Here is an 8406-nt window from a genome sequence, read left to right on the forward strand (position 1 = left end):
AGAGTAGTAGTCACTGCCCTCTGGCCACCCAATTCTAGCAGAAACTGGGGACTTTTTGAATGGCCTATAATAGCCTCAACCCAAGCTTCTGTGGCTCATTGTTTAGTTTTGATGGTTTAACAGGGGTGGGGAACCTGCAGCCTGGAGACCACAAGTGGCCTTCTAGGTCCTTGGGTTTAGCCTTTTGACTGAGTCCAAGTTTTACAGAACAAATCCTTTTATTAAGGTGATTTGTTGGGGGCAGCTAGGTGGCGCAGTGGATAGAGCACTGGCCCTGAAGTCAGGAGGACCTGAGTTCAAATCCGACCTCAGACCAAACACTTGTCACGTACTAGCTGTGTGACCTTGGGCAAGTCACTTAACCCCAACTACCTCACTAAGAAAAAAAAAAGGGACCTAGAGGGTCCTTATAGCTGTCCACTTAACCCTAATTGCCTCACTAAAAAAAAAAAGAAAGGGGGATTTGTTCTGTGAGGTTTGGATTCAGTCAAAGGGCTGAACTTAGCTGTTCCCCTAAGAATGAGTGTAAATAGCAATTGTTTTCCGTTCTGGCCAGAAACTCTGAGGGTCTTTCCCTCCCAGATTGATATCTTTGTGATGATAAATTGCGCCAGCTCTCAGTCATTGAATGGGTGTGGCCTCAGACAAACTGAGACCTGAGAAAGACCTTAATTTAGAAAGTCCAAAGTCACCCATTGCATCCTGGACCATCGCCAGACCTCTTGACATTTGTCTTGCCACTGGACTTTGATGACTCTAGAGGAGAGGGAGGCTGAAGACTTTTTGCAGCTCTTGTCCCACTCCCAATTCATGGGCAAGTTAAGAAGTCATCCTCATGGTGTCATTGGTCTTCTTTGAATGAACAACAACAGACCCATAAGTACTTAACAAATACCTTTTCATTTATTGATTCATTCAGTACACCATACTTATCTGACACTTAATAGACAGGGTGTGCCAAAAGTCTAACTGTGGTTTTAAGGGATTATATCCTTAAACTGCAGCAAGACTTTTGGAGTCCTGTATATTCACTGAATAGTTTGTGTCTCTTCATCTTCCACATCTAATTAGTCACCACATTCTCCTGATTATTTATTTGAAATGTTTCTTTACTCCAACTTGTCCAGAAACCTTAAGAAGGCAATCAAGGCCCTCTGTAATCTGGTTCTAACTGGCCTATCTTATACTGTCCTTTCCGCCAGACAGACCTGTATCTTCACACAGTCCTCCAAACATGCCAAGTTTTAGCCTTTGCTGCTCCTTCAACCTGGATTGGTACTTCCTGCTCACTTCTTACTGTCTAAGTCCTACTCACCCTTAGAGTGATGGATCCAAATCCATCTCCTCCATGAAACCTCCTGAGAGACCAATGGGAATGGTGAGGGTACTAGAAACCATGACTTATGAGGCTTAGTGGAAAGAATTGAGTTTGTTAGCATGGAGAAAGGAAGTGGGGACATCTCAAACATCAGTGGAAGAGAGATTAAACTTTTTCTGCTTGGCTTCAATGGGCAGAACTAGGTGGGAAAAATGGAAGATTTTGATGATATAAAGGAAAGATATTTCACGGGTAGGATTTGATGGAATTAGTGGTCTTTAAATGGAAACTGATTATTACTGTTGAAGATATTATAGGAGCAGGGTGGGAATGGGGTGGAGTGGGGCTCTTAACTTGATATAGATTGAACTGGAGACCTCTGAGGATTGATCCTGTTTTTCTGAGTCTATGAATCAGAGAAAGAGAGTTAGAGATAGAGATAGAGATAGAGAGAGAGAGAGAGAGAGTGAGTGAAAGACACAAACTGAGAGCTAGAGTAAAGCAGGTAGAGGGACAAAAACTTTAAAAAAGAATGTTAAAAATTGTTTAAACATGTAATTTTAGAAAAATAGAATTTTTTTTTAAAAGAGAGACAATATAGAATAGAATTGAATGGTAGAGAAACTAGAAACTATTTCCAATGGGGCTCTGTCTTGGGCTCTCTTTTCTTCTCCTTCTATACTATTTCACTTGGTGATACCATCAGCTCCAATAGATTCAGTGATCATCTCCTTATGTCCATGATTCTCAAATCTACTTATTTGGCCCTAACTTCTCAGCTGAACTTCAGTCTTTCTCCGACTTCCTATTAAACATCTTTAACTGGATGTCCTTTAGACATATTGAATTCAACATGGCCAAAACTAAACTCATTATCTTCCCCCCCCCCAAAAAACCATCCCCCCCCTCCAAATGTCCTTATTACTATTGAGGGCACTACCTTCCTTCCAGCTACCCATGCTCAAAACCTAGATGCCCTCCTTGACTCTTCACTGTGTCTCACCTCCTTTCCCCCATATCCAGTCAGTCACTAAGGTCTATTGATTTCACCTTTGCAATATCTCTCAAATAGACCCCTTCTTTCCTTTGATACTATTACCATCCTAGTGCAGGCCCTCATTACCTCATGCCTGGATTATTGCAATAGCCTGCTGCTTGGTCTTCCTGCCACAATACTCTCCCCATTCCAGTTCATTCTCCACTCAACTGTCAGTGATTTTCCTAAAGTATAGGTCCAACTATGTCAACCCCCTACTCATTAAACTTCAGTGCTCCCTATTGCTTGCAGGATCAAATACAAAATCCTCTGTTTGGCATTAAAAACCCTTCCTAAGTTGCTTTACCCTCACATTTTTAGTCTTTCTACACCTTACATTTTTTAATTCATTGACTGGTACCCTTGCTGTTCCTCAAAGAAGACACTCCATCTTCTGACCCCAGGTATTTGCACTGGCTGTCCCCCGTGTCTCTCTCTCTCTCTTTCTCTCTCCTCATCTCTGACTCCTGGCTTCCAACTAAAATTCCACCTTCTACAGATAGCCTTCCCCAATACCTCTCAATTCTAGTGCTTTCCCCCGTTGATTATTTCAAATTTAGCCTACAAATAACTTTTGGTTGTATGTAGTTGTTTTCATGTTATTGCCCTCACTAGATAGATTTTGGGCTCCTTACTGTCTTTTGCCTTTCTTTGTATACCCAGGGCTTACTTAGAATACTTCCTGACACTCAGTAGGCATGTAATAAATATTACTATTTTTCTTATATTATTATTATTATTTTGGTAAGGCAATTGGGTTTTGGGGTCACACAGCCAGTAAAGTGTCAAGTGTCTGGTCTGAGGCCTGATTTGAACTCAGGTCCTCCTGACTCTAGGCCTGGTGCTCTATCCACTGCACCGCCTAGCTGCCCCAATAAATATTATTGACTGACCAATAGATGAGAGCTAGAGTGAAATGGATGTAAACACCAAATTTAAGAGATGATATAGACCAGAAGTGAGGGGAGGGGAAGTATATATTTACAAATGAAGATAATGTAAAAACAAAAGATCAAAAAAATTGAGGGGAAAAAGAAATGAATATAAAGAATTAGAGAAACATGGGAAGGCATATACATTGATGCAAAATGAAATAAGGAGAACCAGTAAAACGATATGTACAATGGGCTCCCATATGGTCATGGCACAGATCATACTGATCTATTTGCTGTTCCTCACACATGACATTCCCTTACTTGTTTTTGATCTACCTTCTATGTACCTGTTTATGCCCTCATTATCTCCTCTATTAGGCTCCTTGAGGGTAGGGCCTCTATTTGTCTTTTATTTATATCCCTTGTTGATAAGCTGATTGATTGATTGATGATGGATTAGGCATGCTGTACTAGCTAGGCAATATGAGCATGGTACATTAAGACTTGAAGGGAGTCTTTGAGCTGCCCAGTGAATCATAAGCCATGATGTCTGTTAGTGTCATACAAAATGGAGGATGGGTAATTAAGAATTGAGGTACAGAACAGGCATAGAGATACCAAATCAAATGAGTTTGCAGGATGTCTGGGGAGACGCAAATGAAAAGTGAGACAAGGATACTGTTGTCCAATCATTTTTCAGTCATGTCCAAATCTTCATGACCCCATTTGGGGTTTTCTTGGCAAAGATACTGGAGTGTTTTGCCATTTCCTTCTCTGGCTTATTTTACAGATGAGGAAACTGAGGCAAACAGGGTTAAGTGACTTGCCCAGGGGGTCACTTAGCTAGCAAGTGTCTGAGGTCATACTTGAACTCACTAAGAGTTTTCCTGATTCCAAGCCCAGCGCTCTATCCACTGCGCCACCTGGCTGCCCAAGGATGCTACTTTCACCAGTGTTCTGAACTTCACCTGTTTTACTGGGAGACAGTGTAGTGTAGTGGATAGAGTGCTCAGACTGAAGACTTCCTACATATATTACTTACTGAGCTGTATGTAGCTGCATTGTAATCTTTTTGAGTTTCCTCATCTGTGAAATGAGGAGGTTGGATTGGATATCCTCCAAGGTCCTTTTCTACTTCTAAATCTATTGTCCTATGACTTTCCCTATTGGAGTTATGAGGTTGGTTTCTGCAGGACCATGGGATGACCTCTTGTGGGAAGGAAGAGGGATATGGTCCTGTTTCCTTACTGCTTAGGATTGGTTGCAAGGACCTCTTTTGTTCTTTCTATATTCTCTGTTTGCTCTCTGTTTAAATTCTCTTTTGGAAGCTTGATGCTTTCAGGGAGGGAATGAGTGTTTATGGGAGACAGCTAGTAATGGGTCAAATTTAGATGTTACCTGCTGCTGAGCCCTAGGTGGAGTAAATAAGTCAATAAACTCTTATTAAGTGCCTACTATGTACCAGGAGGCACTGTGGAGAGTAAATGTGAGTCATACTCTGGAATACTCAAATGGATTTGGGATCTCATTAATTACTTAGAGGAGAGAGGCCTACAAGCTCCAATTAACATAGAGATTACAAAGACATGCATTTATATACATCTTACAAATTTTAGAATTGAAAGGGACCATAGAGATCATCTAGTCCAGCCACCCACCAAAGATGCAAATTTCAATCCATCCATGCCTGCCCATTCTACAGGATTCTTTTCTACGTCCTTCTAAAATTTTGCTATAGGAGGTCCACTCAACCCACTGGATGTCTTCTTTGATTTCTCCTGACATTGAGAGGATACCTGTGGAGCACTCAGGCTGCTAAGCCCTCTTTCCTTGTTCTTGTCACCAGACCAGCCCGTCTTCTCTATCATACAATCCTTTGATCACATCTCTTGTTCTCCTGAGTTTCTCCTTTCCTTAAACCCACACAGATGCTGATGATGACTTCAAGATGGAACCTGAGTCATCTATTAGAGGAGAAAGGCTGAGAAGTCCTAATTGACACATAGATTACAAATGTATGAATCATCTGTACTTAACAGACCTTATAATTGAAAGGGACCTTAGAGATGAATGAATGAGAAAAAGCATTTATTTAGTGCTTACTATATGCAAAACAACATGTTGTGCACTGGGGATCAAAGACAGATACTGCTCTCAATGGGCTCACATCCTATCAGGGTGAGACAATACAACAGGAAGTTTCAGCTCTAAGTGAGATGGAAAGGTCCCAGGCTGGTTAGGGAGCAGAAGCAAAGCAGATAGTAATGCATCTTTAAAATGTCATTTCCACTGATAAAATCACGGTCATCCTTTTCTGATATTGAACCTTTTGTCAGGGCCAAGGACTTCACTAGCGAGAACCTGCTTTTCCCCATCTTTGGTAGCGATGGTGGCTAAGGACGTAGGGACTGCAGTATTGACAGAAGCAGTTGCCGGGTCCTACCTCAATTGGGATTGCACCCTTGGCTGATGACTTCAGGGGCTGGGCTGGAAGCAGGATTTGTCTTCTAGGCATGTGCTGTCACTTGGGATTACCTTTCCATCTGTGTCAGTTAGTGGTGGTGGTGGTGAGGGAGGGAGGCCCTTCTTTCTGAAGTGATTGCTCCCCTCAATGATGGCTCTAGAGCCCGGAGGTAGCTAAATGGAATCATTTGGACCAAACTCCTACCCCATGCAAGAATTCCTTCTATAGTGTTTCTGAGAGATAGTGACGGCTTCCTCTTCTCAACCCTCCGATGTTGGTATTTCCCTAAGAGTCTGTCCTCAGCCCTCTCCTCTTCTCTATACTCTCTCCATTGGCAATCTCATTGGCTCCCACAGCTTTAGCTATCACCCCAAAACAGATGGCTCTCAAACCTCTATCTCCAGTCCTGGCCTGTCTCTCAAGCTCCAAACTAACTTCTCCATCTCCCACCTCTGATACTTACTAACTAGCTACCTGACTTAACCTCCCTGGGCCTCATCTGAAAAATGGAGGGATCTCTGAGGTCCCTTCCAACCCTCGATCTACCACTATGGCTCCCTACAGTATAGCATCCGATATAATACCTCAAACTTAACCTGACTCCAAACCAAACTGACTTTCTTTCCCCCAAAACTTGCCTCTCTTTTTGATTTCCTTGTTTCTGTCAATGATTCAGTCATACATCTCAGAGACCTGTGTTTGAAGCTTTTATATTACCTTTCACTCTTTTTTTTCCACCTTTCATATCCAATCAGTCTTGAGTGTTATTGATTCTGCCTCTTTCGTCATTCTTAAATTTTTCTCTCTAGTCTCACCAGGATTACCCTAGCATAGATTTTTGTTTTTGTTTCTGTTTTTTACTTGTGTGAATTTTTAAAAATTTTTAATAATTCATCAAATTTTGAGTTCCAAATTTTTGTCCTCCCTCCAGCTCCTTCCCCATCCATAGAGAAGGCAAGCATTGAGATGCCCTGTGTACATGCATAGTCATAGCATAGATCTTTGTAACTATGTTCCTGGGCTATATATATTTTTTTTTTTTTGCTCTTTTTGGTGAGGCTATTAGGGTTAAGTGACTTGCCCAGAGTCACACAGCTAGTCAGTATTAAGTGTCTGAGGCTGGATTTGAACTCAGGTCCTCCTGACTCCAAGGCCAGAGCTCTATTCGCTTTGCCACCTAGCTGCCCCCGTTCCTATGCTATTTTATTTTTTTATTTTAAAATTTTAAAAAATTTTTCATTAATTTATTTTGATTTATCAATAATCACTTCCATATGCTTTTGAGTTTAAAATTTTTCTCCCCCTTCTTCCCCACCACCGTCCCCAAGGCGGCACACAATCTGATATAGGCTATACATTTATATTCCTGTTAAACATATTTTCACATTAGTGGTGTAATCCTGGGCTATTTTAACAGTCATCTATTAGGGATACTTTTATAGAACCCAGTTTCCTCTCAGTCTGGGGGAAAGGATCTTTCAGAAGAGTGTCCCTACAGCGTATAGCCCCCCTGACCCAGATAGATCTTTGTCTATCCCTCTTCACTCTCTTCTCTGCTCTGGTCTATACTTCAGAGACTGCCACTCATAAATCTGTTTATGTCATTCCTCAGCTCAAAACCCTTCATTTGCTCCTGATTGCTGAATAAAGTTCAATCTTCTTAACTTGGCAGTAAAGACCCTTCACAGTCTGGAACCATCTTGCTTTCCAAGCCTTATCATAATTCAGGTCAGTAAAAGTTTAAGCGTCATCTTCTGTATGGCAGACGCTATGTGTTGGGTGCAAGGAACATAAAGAAAGGACAAAATTAAAACAATTCTACTGAATGCTTCTGTCTTCAACATTGGCTACCTACACTGAAGCCACTAGTCAGTCCCCTGCATGTGTCCTGGACAGTCCTGCCAGTATCCTTGCTCATAATAGTCCCTTTACCTGTTGAAATCCTATTTATCTTTTAAGGCCCACCTCAAATGCCACCTCCTCCCCAAAGCCTTTATCCATCCTTTCAGTCAATAAGAGCCCCTCTCATCAACAGACTTCATCTACCACTTAGCTTATATCTCTTTTATGAGCTTATCATATATTACTTTATAATTATTTATAACTATTTATAAATATGTTGTCTTTCCCTATTACGTTATGAGATCAATAAGGTCAGTGACTGACTGTATCTTAAGTCTTTATATCTTTCTTAGTACCTAACACAGTGCTCTGCACATAGTAGATACTCAGCAAATGTTAGATGAAGTTGAGATTAATTGGGTACCTCCAGTGATGGGGAACTCACTACCAAAAGAAAGAACCTATTTGTTCTTAGTCCTAAATGTAGGAAAGTCCTTCTTTCTGATGGGTTGTAAGCAAACAATTACAAATTGCACACACCCCTCCATTCTATATAATGCATAAGCACTGCCATAACACCCATTTCTTCTATGCCACACTGCCCTGGGGTTCTCAGGGGCTTTTGCTGTTCTACCTCCTCTCACCCCCCCCATCCCCCCCACCCCTGTTAGTCTGGCAGCTTCTGAAGTACAGATTGGAGTCATCTTTACCTTGTTGGGTACAGTCGATAGGTTTGATGGATTAAGGAAACTCTTCTTCTTCTTCTTCTTCTTCTTCTTCTCCTTCTTCTCCTTCTTCTCCTTCTTCTCCTTCTTCTCCTTCTTCTCCTTCTTCTCCTTCTTCTCCTTCTTCTCCTTCTTCTCCTTCTTCT

Source organism: Vombatus ursinus, unplaced genomic scaffold (assembly GCF_900497805.2).
Source record: "Vombatus ursinus unplaced genomic scaffold, bare-nosed wombat genome assembly UNPS02014798.1, whole genome shotgun sequence".
NCBI classification, from domain to species: Eukaryota; Metazoa; Chordata; class Mammalia; order Diprotodontia; family Vombatidae; genus Vombatus; species Vombatus ursinus.